This window comes from Protopterus annectens, chromosome 1.part2 (genome assembly GCF_019279795.1).
Source record: "Protopterus annectens isolate FY-2018-M chromosome 1.part2, PAN1.0, whole genome shotgun sequence".
Classification (NCBI taxonomy): domain Eukaryota; kingdom Metazoa; phylum Chordata; order Ceratodontiformes; family Protopteridae; genus Protopterus; species Protopterus annectens.
This window is the reverse complement of record NC_056727.1, coordinates 1,157,307,573-1,157,331,304: the sequence shown is the minus strand read 5'-3', so window position 1 is coordinate 1,157,331,304 and position 23,732 is coordinate 1,157,307,573.

The following is a 23,732-nucleotide window of genomic DNA, read 5'->3' as shown; positions in this document are numbered from 1 at the left end:
GGACATGCTCCACCACAGGAAATCAAAGCCATTGGAGCTGTGAGAGTCACAGATGTCAGCCTCAACACATAATGAAATAAGATGTGCTGGAGGGACAGATACATAACCCAGAGGCTCCCCACACCCAGAAACAGGATCCCAATCCATGGTAGGCAGAGCCCCCACTGACACCCCTCAACAGGAATATTGCCAAGTGGATGGATGACCGTACATGTATACTGGGGGTCCTCACTGTGTCATGACCAGACAGAGGCACAGTGAAGAACTTCATAAATGGCCATAATTGAACATAGCAAAGGGTGGCAAAAGACACACACACTCTGGCTAGGCTTACTAATGGCCTAGGGTGTATAGCCTAGTATGAACCCATGAACCTATGAAGATACAAAACGTACAGGACACTAAGTATAATCACAAGGGTTACCCAACTGATGGTAGGAACCATGTTGGGCATCCACAGATATGCTCCGAATCACACAGATATTACAAACACATACCAAACACACACACATATTGCTAACATACAACCTGTCAGGTGCAGTGCAAACACCCCCCCCCCCAGAGTGCAAAATACCTATCCCAGCAGACTGATGGTCCCCTGACATTGCAGATGCTGAGGTAACAGCCATCATCTGCAAAGCAGAACACACAGCAGCAAAGGTATGTGATGGTGTCCTGTGCTGAGGCCAACATGGACTCCAAGAATAATGGAATGCCAAATCACACTACTGCCCAATGTCAGCCTTACCACAGGATATGTACCCAAAGAGCAGTGTACAACAACAGTGGTCCATCACAACAAAGGTGTTGCCTGAATGGATACTCCAAACTACCACCCCAGGATCCTGACAAGCTTGTTCTGCACAGCTATGGAAAGGATCAGTATGCACCGCAGACAGAAGGCTATTGTGGACCTACTGATACTGGACCCTACACAGTGTGGCTGTCGTAACTGCAGAACCTGCCCCTAAACATGTCTGACCCATTTGAAGCAGTCATTAAGGTAATTGATGAGGGCAATGTGGTCCACACAGTGTAGCTGGACCGTGCACATGCTTCTAGACAATACCGTACGAGTTCAGTATAGATATGTTCACCAGCTTAAATATATACCCCTATGTCAGTAGAGGGGTTGCAAACTAGACCAAGGACAGAACTGACATGGTCAGACATGCCGCATCCATGTCAGACTACAAAGCGGATATTAGTGGCATCCCACAAGGCCTGGTCTTGGCCCCCCCACCCCCGTTATGTATGTATGTCCCATAGGTATAGGCCAACATGGAAGGACTGTGACTGAACATGTATGCAGAGGAGTACAAACAGCCCACCATATCCGACCCCCAGCTGACACAAGCAACCCACAAAAGGGCCACCTACAAACAGACAACTGTAGCCATAGCCATGTCAGCAAGCTAATTGCAGAACTGTGTATAGACAACCACCGTGGATATACAGTAAGTGCCCACAAATTACCACACAGGTGTTAACCCATGAGGTACCTAACATGTAATGTGAGACCTGGGTACAAAAGGTGATAGATATCCTGCACTGGACAAACATGTGGCTGTAGTCTTCACAGAAACATATACTATATACCCACCCAAACATGAAGGCTGTAAGATTCAGCTCTACTTGGTTCCTAAGGAGACTATTCTCTAGCTGGGAAGCTTGCTCTTGCTCCTAAAGTACTTTCTACTCTGATATAGCACTTTTTATTATACATAGTACCCCACCTGCCTAAAACCCCTCTTTCAATCACCCACATCCCTCGAAGTCTTATCAAACTCAATTAACAGAAAGTTTTTTGTCCTTTCCTTCTAGCATGTCGAGGGGTCAGTTGCTAGTGTCCTCTCCTGCCCAGCTGGTGAATCTGGGAATATTGAGGCAATGTTACAATTGCCTCATGTACACAGACAACCCTCTCCTTCTCCCACAAGACACAAATACATGTGAGAGATGCAACTATACAGCCAAACTGGAGGCCGAGCTCTCTCAACATAAGACTGGCAAGACCAGACAGGAGGAGAAGGAAACCACACACACCACAAACCTAGTCTCACATACTACTATCACAACTTCAAATCATACACATAAACACACAAAGACATACTCGGAGGCGCTGTTCAAAAATCTACCAAAACAGCAGAGGCCACCAAAGCAGACACCCAAACAACTGCCACCTCATGACACAACACATGCAACACATAGATCACAAAGTCAGTGTGCCAAACAGTCACAGCCCTTAAGGCCAAACACAATGCCAGACACACTTGTCATAGGTGACTCCATAGTCAGACACACTGACATCCCACTCACAAGATTGAGTAAGGAGAAGGTCACAGTAAGCTGCCTGTCGGGTGCTAGAATCCGCCACATAACGCAAGCACTCAGGTCACTCAACAGCAAGTACAAGTATGACTCAGTCATTGTCCATGCTGGTGTGAATGACCTGAGACATACCTCCCTGGACTACATGAAAAGAGACATAGAGGAGCTCTCTGATTATGTAGCCCAGGCAGGTATGACCCTGACCCTGAGCAGTATCCTATCTTCACCAAGAATGATGCCACAGTACAAAGACAAAATGATCAGTTTTAACAATTGGCTTAACTACTGGTGTCATTCAAAGGGGATCCAATGTCTGTCTGCCTGGGATGACATGCTGGACAAGCCATGCTGCTTCGCAAGAAACAGCTTGCACCTGTCACCCCTGGGCTTCCGGATATTGGCAAAGGCTCTTGCCTCTCCCATAGTGCCTTTTTTAGGCAAGGCTCAAATTTTAAACCTACCAGCCTAGAACACAAAAAAGAAAATAAACTAAGGGTAATGCTGCTCAATGCCAGAAGTCTAAACCTCAAGATGCACGCACTCGAAGCCCTTCTCAGTATGGAGAACATCGATGTCTGTGCTGTGACTGAAACCTGGTTCAAGGCTCCTGAGAGCACCCCGGCACTATCAGGTTTTACCTCATATCATGCATTCCGGCCCCAAAACCTGGACCACACAAAGAAAGGAGGGGGGTATCCATATTCATCAAGGATACCCACACCTCCAGGTTGGTGGCAACGTACGAAGCATCGGAGACCATCCAGGTGCAATTAACCATAGGAAAGACTGCTCTGCAATTTGTAGCATGTTACAGGCCACCCTCTCAAACTCAGGAACCTCACACAGCTTTCCTGAAAACACTCGAGGGGATAAATGTATCTCCAAACACCATCATATTAGGTGATTTCAACTACCCGAATATAGACTGGGATCATTACTCAAGCCCCAACACTCTAGCCCAAAGGTTCCTAGAGTTCATAAACTCAAATGCCATGGAACAACTAGTCACCATCCTTACTAGAGGAGAAAACATACTAGATCTCATCATCACGAACATGGGAACACAATGTTCAGCACCAGAGGTGTACCCCTCATTGGTGAGATCAGATCATAAACTAATCTCACTGGAAGTCCACATCCCACCCCCACCCCAGATAAAAAAGACCACAGTGAAAAACTTCTCAAAAGCCAACTTCACACTTCTTAAGACTGGTGTGGTTTCCTTCAAAGCCCCCGAGCCAGCGGAAACCATTACCCAAACAGCTGAATCACTTACAAATGCCTTCTATCAGCACCTCCAGGACTGCATGGATCAGGCAATCCCAAACAAAACAAAGACTCTTTGCACCAAAGGCAAGCGCCCAGTCTAGTGGACCCCAGCCATTAACAAGCTCTACAATAAAAGGAGAAAGCTACTACAAGATAGAGCAAAATCCTTAAAAGGGAAGACACCCTTGATCACTATAAGTAAAAAAACTACGATCGCTCATAAAATCATCCAAGGCAAATTTTGAAAGAAAAGTCGCTAAGGACTCAAAAGACAATCATAAGGCCTTTTTTTAGCTATGTTAGAAACCTGGGAGGAAACTCCCAGATATGCTCAGAATTAGTTCAAAATGATGTAAAAATCACTGTACCAACAGACATTGCCAACATACTGGCTGACAGGTTCAGTGCAAATTCCCCCAAAAGGAGAGATATCTATCCCAGCGGATTGTAGCCTCCTGCACATCTCAAATGCTCAGGTGAAAACTGCTCTCTCCAAGGCAAAAAACACAGCATCTATGGGACCAGATGGTGTCCCCGGTTGTGTGCTCCACAAACTCAATGAGGAATTAAACCCGCTGTTAGGGCAGCTGTTTAATCTTAGCCTCACCTCAGGATACGTAACCAAGGAGTGGCATACGGCAACTGTGGTCCCACTTCACAAAGGCGGTGCCTCCATTCACCCTGGAAATTACAGCCCCATCAGCTTGACAAGCCTAGTCTGCAAAGCTATGGAGAGGATCATAATGGAACTCATAAATAAAGACATAGGGGACTTACAGACATTGGATCCAACCCAGTTTGGCTTTGTCAAGGGCAGGTCATGCCTTTTAAACTTGGTTGATTTTTTTGAAACAGTCACCAAGGCCATTGATGAGGGCAAGGCAGTCCACACAGCTTACCTTGACCTTGCAAAGCTTTCGACACAATACCCCATTCGGGTATCATAGAAAAACTCACCAACTTAAATGTAAACCCATACGTCACAAGATGGGTTGCAAACTGGCTAAATGACAGAACCCACAGGGTCAGAGTGGCTGGCGCCATGTTAGACTCCAAGCCGGTCACAAGTGGTGTCCCACAAGGCTCAGTCCTGGGTCCCCTCTTGTTCGGCATCTACTTTTCAGACGTACAGGCAAACACAGGAGGATTATGGCTGACAAAGTTTGCAGATGACTGCAAATTGGGCGCCATAGTTGAAAACACATCAGACACAGATATCCTCCAGAAGGTTCTCATAGAAATGGATAACTGGTGCCAAAGCCATGGCCTAAAGTTAAACGCCAAAAAATGCATAGTCATACCCTTCGGGAAAAACAAGGTTACCCCTAGCTACCATATAGGTGGCAATCCACTAAGCACAGAAGAGGTTATCAGGGATCTGGGGACCCAGGTTGACAGTAACCTTTCATTTGATACCCACGTTGCCAAGGTAGTTAGGAAAACCTTCTACATTGCCCACCTGATCATGAAGGGATTCACATCTAGATCAAGGGAGGTCATTGTTCCGCTGTACTCATCACTCATCAGACCAATGATTGAGTACAATGCCCCATTCGGAATGTATCTTACCCGACACCTGCAGCAATTGGAGAGGCCCCAAAAGTTCCTCACCGAAAGGATAAAGGGTCTCAAAAATATGTCTTATGCTGCCCGACTGAAGGAACTTCAGCTCTATTCAGTTGCATACCGTCTGCTCAGAGGTGACCTGTGCCTAACGTACAAGGCCATGTCTAACCCGGAATTAATGGACATGCTCCACCTCAAAAAATCTAAATCCATAAGAAATACAAGAGGAAGAGACTTAAACCTTAACACAGTTATAAATAGGACGTGCTGGAGGGACAGATTCATTACCCAGAGACTCCCTATGCTGTGGAACAAAATCCCGGTACATGTGAGGCAGAGCACCTCGTTGGCCCTGTTCAAGAGAAATCTTGATCAATGGATGGGAGATCGCAGGTTTACCCCGGGGATCACCTCAGTGTCACTGCTGGACAGAGGCACGGTAAACTAATGGGCATAGTACCTTTCAAACTTAAGGGGTGGTGAAAGCCACATAACTTTGGGCTAGGCTTATAAATGCCCTAGGGCAAAAAGCCTAGTATAAACCTATGAACCTATGAACCTATGAAGATGTAGATAGGAGGAACTCACTGTGGTTCTGCAGTCATCCTCCATCAGTGTCACAAGTGACTACAATAGCCCCTGTGGGATATACTGCAGCAGACACCTCCATCAACTGTAAAGTCCACAACAGTACCCCAACTGGAGTAGCAAAGAGCATGAACAGATGCCATTTGTTGCCTGAGTAAACAAACTGCAGCCCCACACACCGCCATACTTCCTAGCTACAGGAAAGCTGTGCCTGATGTATGAAGCCATGTCCAACCTGGAATGAATGAACATGTTGGACCTTGTACAATCTGAATGGCAGTGAGCTATGCACATGAGAGACCAGAAACCCAGCACTGACATACATATGACAATCTGTACAGAATGATCCATAACACAGAAGGCACCCCCACTCTTCAGTAAACTCCTGGTACAGGTCAGCCAGAGAGTCACATATCGATACCCCTCAAGAGGAATCCTGATGAGTGTATGGGAGATGGTAGGCTAACTCTGGGTATCACTGTTATGTCAGAGGTAGACGGAGGCACAGTATACTAACCATGACATATGTCATGGCAAACTCCAGTTGCAATGTGTGTCGAAGGACAAACACACCCTGTGACTAGCATCAGAAATGGCCTAGGGAACATCGCTAGTGTTTGCCAATGTCCACCCATGTTGTGGAATACACTAGCAATGTTGGACGAGCCTGGTGTAGGTAGTCCATATCTGAACATATTGCAACATGGTCATATGTGCACAACTGGCCCTTACACAGTCTGTTGTGCTCACTATGAAGATGTCAAGCAGTCATAGGACTAAAGCCCAGGATACTGTCCACCACAGTGAAAGTACTGAACCAGTACACTATACGGTACTACAGTGTTAGGTCATTATGAAAGTATGTTGAGAACTGTCTGTAAAGTATCCCATGCAATCCCTGCAGGCACAGTATAATCCCTGTTGTGGCAGACACGAAGCAGTTGGCCAGTTAGTACACAACATGACACCCAACACACAACCATAAATGTGAGATATTGCTAAAGTTCACACACACCCAAATATGTGGTGGACTTCAGAGTGCAACATATGGAAAGCTCACACTGGGCATGCTCGCACACTTTGATAAATGAGGCATATGTCAGACAACATGCCATGAAAAGGCTTAACTGGGCATGCTCACACACTTAGGCCATATCTCCATTTAGCAGTTGGTCACACATATCTGGTATTTGTACGTGTCAGTCCAGGAACCAACCACAACACAGCAATCAGCCCAGAGCACACAGTAAATCACTACAGAGACATAAGTGATATAGTGGATTGCCGTCATATGCAAACATCTTCCACAGATACACAAGTTGGTCATAGGAACAGGGAATGCTATGACAATAAAGACCTGCAAACAGTAGAACAGCACAACAAATATTGTGCATCTGACAATTGAACATATGGGTGTAGAGGTCAATACTAGGCTTGTTGCCCTAGGGAATGACAGCTCAGCCAGAGTGTGCTTGGCATCTGCATCCCCAGGACAGTAGGCTACTGTGCCACTGTAAAGTAGGTCACAGAAGGCAACATGTGAGGCTAGTGAGCTGTGCCTCTGTCAAGCAGGGGCACCGTGGAGGTCCCAGGGATCAAATGTGCTAAGCCACAGCCATGTTGTTGATGTGTGCTGTGAGTGGGTTGCTGAGGATCTCTGACAGTAGGTGTCCGTCAATAACAGACTGAGGGGAGCCCTATCTGCATTCTCTGGATGATTCCACTGTCAACACTGTGTTGTAATGAGTATGTGTGAATGAAGTGCCATGCCGGAACTGTTCACAGATGTCCTCCCTCTGTGGGCTACAGCTCTGCAATGTATTAGGTCACTCTGTCTGTTGTACAGTGCATATATGGCTGGTGTACAGCTGACAGGTGTCTTGTTGTGGAGCAGTCATGGGTATATGTGGGATAGCATGACCAATGCAAACCGTACACATGCTCATAGAATGCAATTGTCAAGGATTATGCTGAGTGGCCAGTATAGTCCCCCAGCATGGGTCCTCTGAAGTCGCCCACCCCAGTCTACACAAGTGTAGAGTCTGCTTGTGCTAAATACAGTTTGTGTGCAGTGACAAACTTGCCTGGGGGTGGAGATGGGATATGGATGTCCAGGGAAAGGTGGGTATGGTCAGATATCAACAATGGTGGTCTACCTCTGGTGTGGAACAGTGAGTACCCACGTTGCAGATGGACAGGTGCAATATGTATTCCCCCATATGGCTGTGGTGTGTGGTTCTGCCATAGCACATGGACCCACAAATTGTAGTGGCTGTAGGGTAAAGTGGTAGAGGCCTGAGTAGTTCTCACACACAATATGCCTGTACCTGATGTTAACAACTGGAATGGTGTATGTGAACACCTGCATATCCTGGCACTGTTCCCAGGGAAGCTAAGTGTGTGTCCTGGATGTGGGTGTGGTGTTCTGGACTGGCTGTGTTGTGTGTTACAGGTCCTGTGGTCCCAAAGCATGGTATAGAACATAACCTGCCAGTGTGATGTGCATATCTGACCCTGATATAGGTGGCTGCAAATGCATATATATGCTATCCCCCACCTGACAGGTAGTACTACATGTACATACCTCTGTAGAAATAAAGATGTCAGCACCCTATAAATACTACAGGTGCAGAACAGATGCCCAGTAATTCAGATAGTGGGCTCTGCTAATGCGTCTCCCTCAAGTGTCATAATATAGTTAGGTAGAGGTTCGAATCCTGCAAATGCTCAGTGTGTGTGGGTGGGTGAGTGGGGTTTGTGTGTGTGAAAGACTGTGAGAGGGAAATGTCCCTTTTGGCAACTGGGAAACACACTACAGGATGCACATTCCCCTTTCTAAACACTGATGATGTCAGCACCCTATAAGTACAGCAGGAGAAGGGAAATCTCCCAGTAATGCGAATAGCGCGCTCCGCTAATGTGTCCGTCTCGAGTGTCATAACTTAGTTAAGTAGGGGTTTGAATCCTATACATGCTCAGTGTGAGTGGAGGTGGTCAGTGTGTGTTCAAGACTGTTTGGAATAAGTATCCATTTTGCCAACTAGGAGAATACACTACAGGATGCACATTCCCCTTTCTAAACACTGATGATGTCAGCACCCTATAAGTACAGCAGGAGAAGGGAAACCTCCCAGTAATGCAAATAGCGTGCTCCGCTAATGCGTCCATCGCAAGTGTCATAACATAGCTTGATAGGGGTTTGAATCCTACAAATGGCAAGTGAGTGTGTTTGGATGAGGGGGGTTAGTGTATGTGCAATTTTGTGTGAGGGAAATGTCCCTTTTGGCAACTGGTAGAACACACTACAGGATGCACATTCCCCTTTCTAAACACAGATGATGTCAGCACCCTATAAGTACAGCAGGAGAAGGGAAGCCTCCCAGTAATGCGAATAGTGTGCTCTGCTAATGCGTCCGTCTCGAGTGTCAAAAGATAGGTAGGTAGGAGTTTGAAATCTGTAAATGGCATGCGTGTGTGTGTTTGGATGTGGGGACTCTGTGAGTGTGCAATTCTGTATGAAAAACATGTGCTTTTTTGAAATCAGGGGATCACACTACATGATGCACATTACCCTTTCCAAACAGTGATGATGACAGCACCCTATACATACAGCTTGAGAAGAAACATCTGCCAGTACTCAGAATAGTGCAACCTGCAGCAGCGTCACTCTCAAGTGCCATAACATATTTAGGTAGAGGTTTGAAACCTGCAAGTGTTTGTGTGTGTGCATTTCCATATGAAAAACATGTTAGTTTTGGCAATCAGGAGATCACACTACCTAATGCACATTACCCTTTCAAAATACTGATGTTGTCAGCACCCTTTAAGTACAGCCAAAGAAGAAGAACTACCTACTAATCCGATTAGTGCGCTTCACTAATGCGTCTCTCTCATGTGTCGTGACTTAGTTAGGAGGGGAATGAATCCTGCAAATGGCAAGTGTGTGTGGGGGTAGTAGGGTGTGTGTAAATGCAAGTGTGAGGGAACAGATCCTTTTGGCAAATACTACAATACACCAGATGCTGCATATTCCCCCAGTAAACACAGGGAATGTCACCACACTATCAGCACAGCCAAACAGGGCTAGTTGGCTAGTAATGCCAATAGTGTGCTCTGCTACTGTGTCTATTACCATTGTCAGAGTACAGATGGGTATGTTTTGGTAACCCACAACTGCCACGTGTGGTTGTGTCACACAATATGACCTTGTGTGGGTCTTTGTACACAACAATGCATGCCATTGCCTAAACCAGCAATGGCATTGCACACATGATGTATGTGTGTGACACATACACATAAATACCTGTGACCTGCAGTAGTTACCATGTCTGACACATGCCTCAAGTGGATAAATGGTATTTGCAATGTATACCAATATGATTGTGTCTTACTGTGCAGGGTCCGCACGTGGTATGTGTCTATACAGTGTGGGTGTATATGGTAAAATACCTACAGCAGGGGATACACATCTGGTCTGGGCCATATAGTGTACATGTAGTCGATGTACAGGTGCTGCATGTTCCCACCTGTTGTGGTAGTGGTAACATGTCATTCCACTGCAATTCAGTGACCACATGCTGTGAACCCTTCAACTAGTGTGTTGTAACTACAGTAATGCTCACGCACAATGTTTGGCTGGATGCAGTCCAGCCATATAAAGACAGTTCTTGAGACTGTCATATTGCCAGTGTTGTTATGGAGGATAGGTGGTCTTCCTGTGTACAGGAGGGTTGTGTGTGCCAGGCTATGAACCAGATGGCAGTCCGACACATAGTTAGCTGCACATGATTAGGCCCTGATGCTTTGTACTGTGCCAACAACCTGGAGGTGTGTGTATCTGTGGTACCTTGGGATACCATCCCCCTGTCCATGTGTGTTACATGTGTAGGGGATGACAGGCATGGTATGGGGCATAACCTGTCAGTGATGGGTAACACCTGTGAGCCATGAATCAGGAATCTGATACTGCACAGACATTGCAGTTCACCGTGCTGAGGACAGTGTCCGTTGCATGCATCTTCCAGTGTACACTGCTGTTGTTGTGTAGCAGCACTGGTAGTGTCCTAACCTGTGTGATACCCACGGAGGTGGCTATGTAAACCGTGTCCTGCAGCATAAGGCAGTATGTGTGTACCAAGGAGCTTTGCCATTATACATCGGGCCATGGGTGTCACGTGCAAGATGACCCTTGAACATCATTGTGGCTTCCCTAGCATGTAAGCACACGTTGACAGCCAGCGGACACCCTATGAATGACATTGGAAATTGAGCATAATGTAGACATACAACACCCTTCCCACATATAGTGGTAGCATACTTGGTGAGGCTATGTTGGCAACCAAGATCAGGCTCATACTGGCCTGTGCCACATGCTGAGAGATCCATTCTGTGTTCCCTATCATGTAGTCCAGGGAGGTATGTCTCAGGTCAGCCATACTGGCATGGTCAATGAGTGAGTCATATGTGTCCATGCCTCTGACTGACCTGTATGCATGTGTTCTGTGGTGGACCATAGTGCCCCTGAGGCATATCACTTTGACCTTCACCAGATACAGCCTGTTGAGCGGGTCCCCAGTGCAGCACCCAAGACAGGTACCTGACACGTCTGTAGCAGGTGTGTTGTGTAGCCCTACAGGCTGTGAGTGTGTGGCACAGGGGATGTGTGTGCCATGTGTGGCATGTGCTCTCTTCCGACGGAACATATGCCTGTGTGCCAGCTGCGGAGGTGTGTGATGCTCAGGCAGGATGCTATTCTGAGTCCCCACATATGCCCCAGTGTGTTCAGCATGCTGTCAGTGCTTGTCAATGTCTGACTTGTATTGTAGTCACTGTAATATATTTTATTTATGTATTTATTTATCCTACATTTGTTGACCGGGATAGTCCAACTGGATGCATGTCCATTTCCAGGGGAGGCCCGGGGAGAAAAGCTACAAGGGTAAACTGATACAGCATTACATAATACCATCATTACATATTACAAACAGATTATTTACAGAGATTACATAAGTAAGCAAGTTAAACATGTTCCACAGGTTAATGTTAGTCCTGAGCACAAGTCAGGATTAAATTAAATTACACAGTAAACTGGTTAACAGATTTTACACATTCGAGTTAGCCAGGCTTGATACATTGACATAGCCAGTTAAGTGACAAATGTTGTTTGAGTCTAGTGTTAAATTGACCTACGGTGGAAAGTAAGGTAATATCAGCTGGAAGTGAGTTCCAGGATCTACTTAGAGTTTGCAAAGAGAGAATCACCGGCTGTGTTATTAAATTTGCTAGTCTGAATTAGTAGTTTGTTAGAGGATCGAAGCAGTCTAGGATTGTTATAGGGGGTGATAATATTTGAAGTGCAGGAGTATTGTCCGGATTATAGAGGATTTTATAGGCCATAATCAGTTGGTTATACTGTATTATGCTGGGCAGTTCTAGCCAACCAAGCTGATTTAGATTGATGCAATGATGTGTCCTAAAAGGCAGCCCAGTGGCAAACCTGGCAATGTGGTTGTAGCAAATTGAGTGTTTGTTAAGGACAGTCTTGTTCATATTCGAGAGTAGAGGGGATGCATACAGAAGGGTTGAAAGAAGGTGTGAGTGAGCTATGGCACCTTTAGCTGGAGGGGTTAGGAAGGCTTTTATTCTGTAAAGTGACCCTAGTTTTTTATTGATGGCTTTGATAATTTGGTTAACATGTAGGTCACAGTTGAGATTATTGTCTATGATGACACCTAATAGTTTAGTAGATGGGTCAGGGGAGATTATTGTGCCATCAGTTGATGTTATGGTAAAGGTGAAAGCGGTAGACCTATGTGTTGGTGAAATAACAGCAGTTTAGTTTATTTGGGATTTAGGATCAGATGATGTTCAGAAAGCCAGTTTTCTATTGTATTAAAGGTGGTCTGGGTAGCTGACCATAACTCTACTGATGTGGCTGAGCAGATCAGAGTAGAGTCTTCAGCATATTGGATACAGCTGACTTTTGGGATGACAGTATAAAGGTCGTTAATGAAGATGGAGAACAGCAAGGGCCCTAGTATAGAGCCTTGTGGTACTCTGAGGGTGTTAGGTAGAAGGTTAGAGAGTTTGTTCTGCCAGAGGCCAGCCTGCTGTTGACCATGCAGGTAGTATTGAAACCATTGGAAGGCTCCAGTATCTAGACAGAATGTTTGCAGGGTGTGGATTACAAGTTGGTGATCAACCATATCGTATGCCTTGGAAAGATCCAAAAAGAGGGCTGAGGATATATAATAAGTGTTGTAAGTATGGTTTATGGTGTTAGTAAAGGCTAGGAGGCCTGAAGTAGTGCTGTGATGAGGACGGAAGCCATGCTGAGTGTCTGCCATAAGGCGATTTTGGATTAGGTGATGCATGAATTGTCTATGAATAAAGTTTCCATAATCTTTGCAAGTGGAGGAAGTATAGCTATTGGCCTATAATTGGAGAATTCAGTAGAGCTGCCTCCTTTGTGATGTGGGATTACATAGGATATTTTCCAGATGGTGGGAAATTTAGATTCTACCACGGTTTGTTTGATTAGTTTTGAGACGGGGTAAGCAATAGCATCATCTGATTTTTGGAGGTACTCGGCAGGGAGTTGATCAGCAGAAAGTGTAGTGGGTTTCACTTTTTCAATCAAGGTACGGAGAAGTGAAGTGGCGACTGGTTGGCAGCTGAAGGCAAGTAGGTTTCTAGGGGTGCTACTTTCAGGACCAGGGGAGCTAAGAGGTAGATGGCTAGCTAGGGCTTGAAATGTCTCAGTAAAGAATTGGTCAAAACTATCAGAAACATCTTCAGGGGTTTTATCAATAGTAGCAGCAGGGATTGGGTTTGAAGTTTGTCCAGGATGTAGTATATATGACATGCCACCTGACAGGGTATGGCATTACTGGGTTCAGAGAGCTCAGTCCCCAGATTGGCTGTGTGGTGGCATCCCACACGTGTGTTGTATGTTCCTGGTCAAGGGTGATGGCTGACTGCATACATGTGGCAGCTGTGACATTGCCACATGACTCACATAAACCACAACTGGACCATAGAGGTGATTCACAGGTTACCTTTGCACATGCTACCCTAGTAGTGTGATTGCCATGGTGAGTACCAACACATAGGGCAAATGGGGAACAACATACTGAAGGTGTGTATGTGTGGGTGTACCGCTACTGTTTCATAGCACTGGCATATATGACTGCACACATGGGTAAATGCCAGGTAAGACATGTGCAATGTGTCACAGGCAACGTACATGTGTACAGGACAGACAGTGATGTTCTGTCATGTGTAAAGTTGACATATGTATCGTACGCTATGCAGATGTCACTAGGAGTCTACAGAAGCACTGTAACTCTGTATTGCAGGTGTAAGCAGTGTTCCAGGGAACCCCAAGCGAACATGCATGCAAACAAAGCTACAGTAAGCAAGGCTGGAAGTAGTGCATTGTACAACAAAGAAGGGGTAACAATAACAGTAAGTAACAATGCAAATATGTAGGCACTATCAACATGTACCCAGGAATACACAGCAGATGCCCATGGTAGAACTGATATTATGTCATAGTTATTTGTGATTTGGATTACATTGGTACTGCACACATATCTACATGCGCGAACATCCACATTGCATAGTCGTTGTGGGCAACTTGACACCTTTACTGTACATGTCCACCATTGCATATCACTACTTGCGTTAGCTTTCCCCCTGTGCTACCCATGTATGCGGCTATCTGTTGACAACCTTACCACCGGCATGCAATTATGTGCAGCTGTTACACTTTGATATGTACTATGGGTGCAGATAACAATTTAGGACATTCATACAGTTACTGCAGCAGGCATGCTGGGATATACACACAGTCATAGCAGCTCACTGTACTGTTACCAACATGATACTACTAATACAATTCTATGTAGTCACCCTGTGTATCAGCAACGTGTTTACCTGTTCCCGCAATGATGTTGGAGATTGCAGGAGGTGGCACAGTGTCATCATATGCACAAGGTGTGGATTAGGTATGCCTGAGTCAGCCACTGATACCACCAATTGACATGTGTGTATATGTGTGTTGGTAAGGGGCAGCAGTACAGGGTGGGGCAGTGTTGGTGCAGTGTGTGCATGTATGTGGTCACCCTAGGTGTTAACATTTTGCATGTGTGTATGCACGCACACAGTTCCACCTCATGGCTGCCATATACAGGGGTTTGTGGACAGCCACAGACTGCACCTGGCAGGTCATACAGATCAGTGTCTGTGGGCACGGACACGGTACCTGTGCCTGGCAGGGGTGCTACGGACCGTATCCAGTACTAAGCCAGACTGGGTACTGTCATCAGAAGCGGGAGTGTGTTGACTGGATACAGGTCCCTGTTGGGACTGTCCAGAGCCACGTGCACGTGGTCTCCTGGGGCGTTCTGATGACAGCACAGACCCAGCATTGCTGGGGCTGCTGCTGGCACTATGGGGGCATACGCGAGCCTGTTGTCGTCCGCGCCGACTGCCAGCTGCTGCTGTTGCCGGCATACCGCCACATCGACACCGCAAACGCCCACCATTGCCCTGGCTCATGGACATTTGGTTGTGGAACTGCTGTAATATGTCCCCACAACATCTGTCTATGACATTGGTGAAATTACAGATAGCATCCGCAATGTCACGCATACTGTCTGTCATGGCTGTGCGACATGCTCTCAGCTCCCTCAGACCCTGTCTGGTGTACCTTTCCATACGCGACTGTGCCTACATGACAGTCCGAAACATAGCTGAGGTTGACAGACCTCTTTGGGCACGTCGGCCAGAGGCAGTACGCCCACGGATGCTCCCACGAGAACCCATGGGCAACTGTCTGCGTGGTACCATCGGAGGACCCTGCCCATGGCTGCTGTGTGGGGACGCATGTGCCACAGGTACCACATTACCCTGGTCTATGCCCACTGTATCCTGTCCATCACCTAGGGACAATGGTGACAAAGGATGTACTGGCAGGATGACTGTGCGCAATGATGGGGTTGACAGCTGTGTACTGTCAACTGGCTGACCAATGGCAGACCCTGACACACCTTCCTGTACCATTACACAAATATCATCATTACCAGTACCCGTGGCACAAGATTCAGGTTCCCTGCTGCAGGTCACCAGAGCAGCACCAGAACCTGTGGGAGGAAGACAGGAAACACAGTTTACAGTCTCCAGACATTGTTACCAGTGATGCACTTCTGCACACATGCACATATGGACATATGCACACATGCACACATGGACACAGGCACACATGCACACATGGACACAGGCACACATGCAGACATGCACATGTGGACAGATGCACACAGGCACACATGCACACATGCACACATGCACACAGGCACACATGCACACATGCAGACATGCACATGTGGACACATGCACATGTGGACACATGCACACATGCACACGTGGACACATGTACACATGGACACATGCCCACATGCACACATGCACACGTGGTCACATGCACACATGGACACATGCACACATGCACACATGCACACATGCACACGTGGACACAGGCACACATGCACACATGCACACATGCACACGTGGACACAGGCACACATGCACACATGCACACGTGGACACAGGCACACCTGCACACATGCACACATGGGCACAGGCACACCTGCACACATGCACACCCCGCAGTATACACACAGAGCACTACTGAGTTACACTACTGTTACCAGCATTATCAGGACTATTATAGGTTATGTTAAACACACATACCAGCATTGATGGCCTGCCTTGCTGTAACCCCAGAGGGACCTGCAGAAATGATGAGATTAATGTCAGTGGGCACAACTGTGCCATTGATATTGCATATGATACAGTGTACAGAACAGTCAAGTGTACATATGGCATATTACCTGCACACTCCATGTCGTGCTGCTGTGTGGATCCAGCCTCCATCATGATGCAGGTGGACTGCTGTTGCTGTTCTGGGGCTGGAGCCACAACACTTAGGAGTAGCCCTTCCAATCTGGTGAGGGGGGGATGTGTGGCCACCCCACCTCCTGTGGCAACCTGTTGCCTGTGGATATCTGATGCACGCTGACAGACACTTCGGATTAAATCACTGCAGTGATGTCGTACCTGCTCATATGTCCTGTTATGCGTGCCAATATCATTTACCTTACGGACAAGGTCTTGCCACAGTGCAGCCCTCTCCTGCTGATTCTGACTGGTGCGGGAAAACAGGATGTCATACTCCCGCACCAGGTTCTGGTGGATCTCCTCGTCTTCCACTGCAGAGTAGGCGGGATTACGCTGATGCGCCATCTCCCTGGAAGAGAACACAAACAGGATATCAGCAGACTATGTCAGCAATATATGGCACACATACTACACATGATACTCATGTGTAGTGATATACTACTACTCCCATATGTTGCATGTGTGTGTGTCGTGGTGGATACACAGGTACATGGCCAGATATCAGTGCTCAGCCAACACCTGTGCAACAATACCTGCCACATTCCACACAACATAGTAGCATGCCCCATCAGTCAGCACACACTGACAGGTCCAATGCACAACCTCACTCTGGGGGTTCATCCCAAGGTACTGTAGGTGGGACGCCATCCACTACTGTGATGTGGACAGAAGTTACTCGGCCTGGATATACATATCCCACCACCACCACCAGCACAGTAGACTACTTTGATATGTATGTGATTAGACAGTTATTCACTTGCTGGGACTGAGATGGTATCCATGCAGCACACTGGGCCAGTGGAAGCCACAACCCACACTGCTGACCCCTTTGCAAATGCTTACCACGGACATGCCACAGATTGCATGGAACTTGCACACACATTTCTAACCCAGACCCTATGCACAAAGGTTAGACATCCTGTCCGGAGGACCCCAGACAGAGGCAGATTGTATAACAATAGCAGGAGGCTACTGCAGGGCAGAGCACATTCACATTAAGGGAAGGCATCTGTGGTCAGCACTGGTACTACGCTATGGTCCGTCATAACAACAGCCATGGCCTACTCTGGGAGGGAAATGGCCACAAACACTATGGATGACCACAAGGCCTTCTTCAGTTATGTTACACATATGCACCACATGCCTCAGATATGCTCTGTGTTAATACACACCTACTTAATATTCACCAAACACACGGATATTGGCAACAGTCTTGCAGACAGGTTCAGTGCACGTATCCCCCCTCCTTCTACCCCACCAGTTGAAATATTTATCACAGCTGTATGTAACCTCCGTATCATCTCACATGTCCAGGTGAGGGCCGCCCTCAGCAGAGCAGAACACACAGCACCACTGTGATCTCATGGTATCCCTGGATGTGTGCTACCTGCACTCCAAGAGGACTTACAACCGCATATAACACTGATAATTTATCTTGGCCGTACTACAGGATATGTACCTGGACAGTGGCATACAGCGACAGTGGTCCCACACCACTAAGGAGGCACCTCGACTGACCCTGGGAACTATCACATCATATGCATACCCGGCCTGGTCTGCTGAGCTATGGAATTATGCAGTATGGGATGCATATGCAGTGATATCGGGTACCTGCAGACACTTGTTCCCAGCCAGTGTGCCTTTGTGATGGGCTAATCCTGCCTTTTGAACCTGGCTGACCTTTCAAAGCAGTCACTACAGCCATTGCTGAGGGCAATGCACAGACAACTGCTGCCAGGATCATGGCCTAAGACTGATTGACATGTAATATATGGTCATCCCCTTTTGGGGGAACTACGTACACACAACGTATCACATGGACATACCTATAGATACAGACCTATGACACATTTGGAGGGTTCACAGTATGCATACTATTAACCTGCTACTTTGCATTACCTGTGTTTGTCACAGCTGGTTGTGTTACCACTGCTTCTGATTGCTGCTGCTACTGTCACTGCTGACAGCTTAGAGTCACAGAGTTACAGTGTGTAGGTTTTTTTTTTTGTTCTCTCTCTCTCTCTCTCTCTCTCTCTCTCAGTTTTCTCTCTCCCTCTGTCTGCTTCCAGACAGTGCAATGAATGTATTGCATGTGTGGAGTGTTAGTACTGGATGCTTTTGTAGGTATCTGCATAGGTCCATGTGATGGCCTCTGCACCCATTGTAAGCCAGCATTTGCTAATTGCATACAGCCAGTTGTGTACTGATTGCAGTTCTCACTGTGATTTCAGGTCAGTGCTATAAAAGGGTATGTGGGATAGGCATTGCCCTTTCAGATTGTAAGGGCGGGGACCATGCTGGTATGCTGTGGACAGTGTTCTGTGAGTGTAAAGGTTAGTATCTCTCTCATGATTCAGGCTGTGTTGTAGATTCACATTTCTCCATTCCTCTCTCCTGTTCCCTGTAGTAAGTGTGTATGCACAATGACACCTACAACTATATATAGATATATATTTATATATATATATATATGTACATATACATGCATTTATATATGTACTTTAACTGACATTATTACCTACAAGCTACCAACTGGCATGGCTGTTTCTGTTCACACACTACTATTATGGGAATCCAGTAGTTTTGACAGTAATTCTACATGACATGCTTTGGGTACTACACATCCTATATTCCCTTTACATTCATCCCTACTATTACATGTTATATTTATTTTAGCACAATGCTCTTGTATAAGAGTCGTGGCTTAGTGGTAGGTCATACAGACTAGTGTTTCCAGGGTCCTGGGTTCGGGACTGACAGTGGGATTCTATTTTGCTTTTGAACTGAGTACAGGACCTGTCAATCAAAGTGACTAAGACACTTTTAAGCAGTTGTAACCGGGTTAGCGCTGGTTTGCACGGAGCTCAAGCATGTGCATTGGCGATTAGCTCCACGCACACAAGCGCACACCCGCCTACAACCGCTTACAAGTGCTTACTCTGGCGCACACCTGCGCTATTTTCTTTGAAAGAAATGAAAATGGGGAGACAGGAAAGTGGTGAAAAATGGGTCACAAAGAGAGTAAGACAGTAGGGACACAAGCTTGGGATGTGCAGGAGGGATGTAGGTAAGGCCCATAGCTGTCCATTTCTTCATCAGCAACAGCTGTGCATATGTATGTAATTTGGTGTGACATTTGAAACCTTCCACCCCTGAGAGAGGTGTCAGGACAACAATAATACTTGTTGTACAGCCAATTGTAATTGATAGATTCCATGTCCAGCAGACATGTGTGCAGAATGGGCAGCTATGTATGGGGAGTAATTTTTTTGTGGGAACAGAGTGCCCTTTTTTTTTTTTTTCAGGTGAGAGTGGTATGTCAGGTGAAGGAAGTCGGTACAGTTGGGGAGGTAGGTAGGGTAGGTAAACAGACAAGACAAACAAGACGCATACAGGGGCGGTGTATGACACGTGTGGGGGGGTTATACAATTGACGGGGATGGAGGTTTGGATATCCAGAGCCCATGAGCCCACAGATCGCAACAGTGGAACTGATATCCCCACCCATAGGCAGTTGCCACTGTTCCTTCACTGCCCAGGATGGGGCTGTGCTGGGGGCTGTGTAGGCTGGGCAACAGGCATGCCCATAAGTTGTGCCACCCATGCCTCAAGCTGGGGTAGGGGCTCGAGAACAGAGTCCCGAATCTCCCTACGCACCACAGTCCGGACGCTACGGAGGGTGAGTGGTGGTTCTCCTCCGGTCACACTTGCAGAGGGAGGGCGAGCCCCATCCCCTCCAGCGCTTCCACCCGCAGGTGGCACAGGGCCACTGGAGGAGGGTCCAGACTCGGCACTAGTGCCAGGTGCACTCGCCAGCTGAGGTGAGAGAGGTGGGTCCGCTGGAACCCACCTTCCCTGTCCTCCTATGTTTTGCATTATGTCATGACAGTTTGGGTTAGTGACATATAATACCATTCACAATTAGTTGTAACAGCATGCATTAGTATTCCCATTAACCAAACACCCAGATATTCACACCATTGAACAGCGTGCATAACACATGCATAATTTGAACAGCAATACACAGTCCAACAACATGCAGGGTTAATTGATGGCAACAGGCCATCAGGTTTGGATGTATGAACAGGGCAGATGCATCAACGGACATGCAAATATATATGACCCAACAGGACAAACGTCCAGGGGTGTTAATTGTGATTGCACATACCATTTTCACGTGGAATGGGTTATATGTGGTTATAGGGTGGGGTGAAGAAAATAATATTAACACCTTCAAATACCAATACATATGCTGTACATTTCTAATAGCTACAGATATATACACACTACTGTTCTAACTACAGTTTCCTATATGATAACTATTTCAACTTGGTGATAGGACTGTTACTGCAACATCAATATACATTTTATTGTTCTTCATACACATTCATATCTAGCTTTGTTCAGCTACATCATCCTGCTACATTTGCTTTATATAGCTGTAGACAAGTGTGGATGTTTGGTATATCAGACAATCATCCTATCTGCATATTGCAGACTGAGACCAACATATCCAGATTTTGGGATACACATTCCAGATGCAGCAACACTTTGAACAGATTTCGCTGTTTGGTTTTGATTCTCACATGCATTTCATTTCTGTCTTGACTGCAGTATACTTTATTCAGGGTTATTACTACTGTATTGCTGGATTCATGACACTTTCTCACACTCTCTCACTTGCTTTCATTTTACTATTCAGGATGGTACTTACTTCTAGGCTTTATTGACATGTTTTACCTGTAGTTATTACAATCCTTTCCAGCAGTCTCACTTCTGTCATGTTTCAGTATTTCAACAGGGATATATTTCACACATGTGATTTCATCATCTTCTGCAGCTATACTTTTCAGCTTGCTGCAGGTTGTGTACTATTTTCTTACAGGTGGGGCATTTTTATTTCTGAATTTATGTCAGACATTTTCATTTTTCGGTTTAACTTACAGGCTGCAACACACTTTTGTAATCAAGCAATACTTGCAGACACTTTCACACTGTTACTTGCACATTTTATTCCTTAGTGACTACACTGAACTCTTTTGCTGACTGTCATACTTTTATATTTCTTTACAGTTACTGGTAGTGGATTACTGACCTGCCTGGTGGCACAACCGCACCAGCCTATCGCCATAGGCTCTGCGGTTCGCAGAACGGACAGCTGCAGCTGTAATATAAATGAAGTAATATTGGAATACACATCTCCATAATATCAGCTAGTTTAATTTCTTACATACATAATTAAATGTAACTTACTCAGTAGTGGGGCGTTGGGCATTTGCCAGGCCACCTGGATCCAAAGGTTCAGTTGGTCCTGCTTGCGTCTCTTCAGGTCCGCATGGTGGTGACGGACCTGCTCACCAGTCCTTGGAATCCCTGTTGCACTGGTGAGATCATGAGCCAACCAGTCCCACGCCTCAGCTCTGAATGCTCCCCAGAGGACCTGGCCCTGCATGAGTTGGGCCTCATGAAGTTGGACTAGGAGCCAGGCCATGTACCTGGACTCCTCAATGCCCCACCTCTGTGCTCGAAAGCAACTACCCTCTCCTACTCCTGTCATTCTGCCTGCAGTTCAGTTCTACAATCGTTTATGCTGTGTATTCCCGCCTATGGGGCTTATATAGTCCGTTTTTCCCGCACATATCTGTTATTGGCCATTTTGGAATTGTATCAACTTCAGTAAACCTGCATTGTCATGCTCCAGTTTGTATTCATTCCTATATATTAGCTATTATTGCATTTCTAGGTACTGCTGTCATGGCTTAGTGGTTTGGTACCTTGACTATGGTGTATAGTATCCTGGGTTCGAAGCTGGCCACTGCTTTTTATTTTTCATGACTGTCTAGACATGCTGAGGGGTGTGTCTGTGTAAAGGCAGTTTTGATACGGCTTGCTCAACGTTGCCCTTCGATTAGCTTGTTTGCGTGGTGCGCAGCTACGCGCAAACAGGGTACGCTGGTTTAAGCCTCATTTGGCTATCAGCACGCATATTACGCTCAGCTCAGTTAGGGGCACATAGATTTAGCATGTTAAACCACTGCTCAGCTACGGGCACTCATTTTGCACCAATTAAACCACTGCTCACGTATGGGCAGATGCACTCACCCTGTTAAACTGTAGCTCAGCTATGGGCACATCTGGCATTTTTTATTGTTTTGTTACCTCACATTTCTTCAATATAAATGGGCTATTTCATTACATTTTACATAAAATGTGATTTTATGTGTACATATTTGTCAGGGACTTGTTTCGTACTTATTTTGCTAAAAATAAAAATTGGTGTTGTGGGGGCTCGAACCATGAATGCCTGCTCTTCAGCCAACATCTCTACTGCTACGCTATTGCTTCTCGGCTTACTTTCCATATTTAGTTCTTATATGCTTTCCCACTGACTGCTAACTGTGGCTGCACTACAGGCACACCCGCGCAAATGAGCGCACTCACGGTTAAACATCTTTACAATTTAAAAAAAATATGAGATGTTCATTTGTACATTTTATGTTTGTAGTCTGTGGGGGCATGTGTTGTGTTGTGTTTATTCACATTTCCATGGACTCTGTCATGGGTGTTTACTTTGGGCACTTTTCCTCTTCTGGGGGTGTGTCCGCTTACAGGGCTCGGCCTACGGACATGCCCCCTACTGTCTTACATGGACCGTGTTAGCCTTAGGTGTGATTCAGCATGCTCTCATGAATATGCAGAGCATGCTGACATCACTCCATTTACCTGCAGCCTCCGTGTAAGCGTTATAACTCTTACACGGAGGCTTCGTGAATCCTGCCCATAGTCTTTGAAAAAGAGGCATGATTAACTTTGATTTGATTCAATGGATTAAACTGTTGATTATAAGAGCAGTAATAAAGGTAAATACATGGAACGTCTGCATATGAAACACTGTTAAATATATTTATATGACTTTTTAGACAATTTCCAATTCAAAAAATCGATTATAAAGCATCCATATTCTTCTTCCCAACAGAAAGGAGTAAATTGTCAAAGCAGGAATACATTTTATTGGAAAA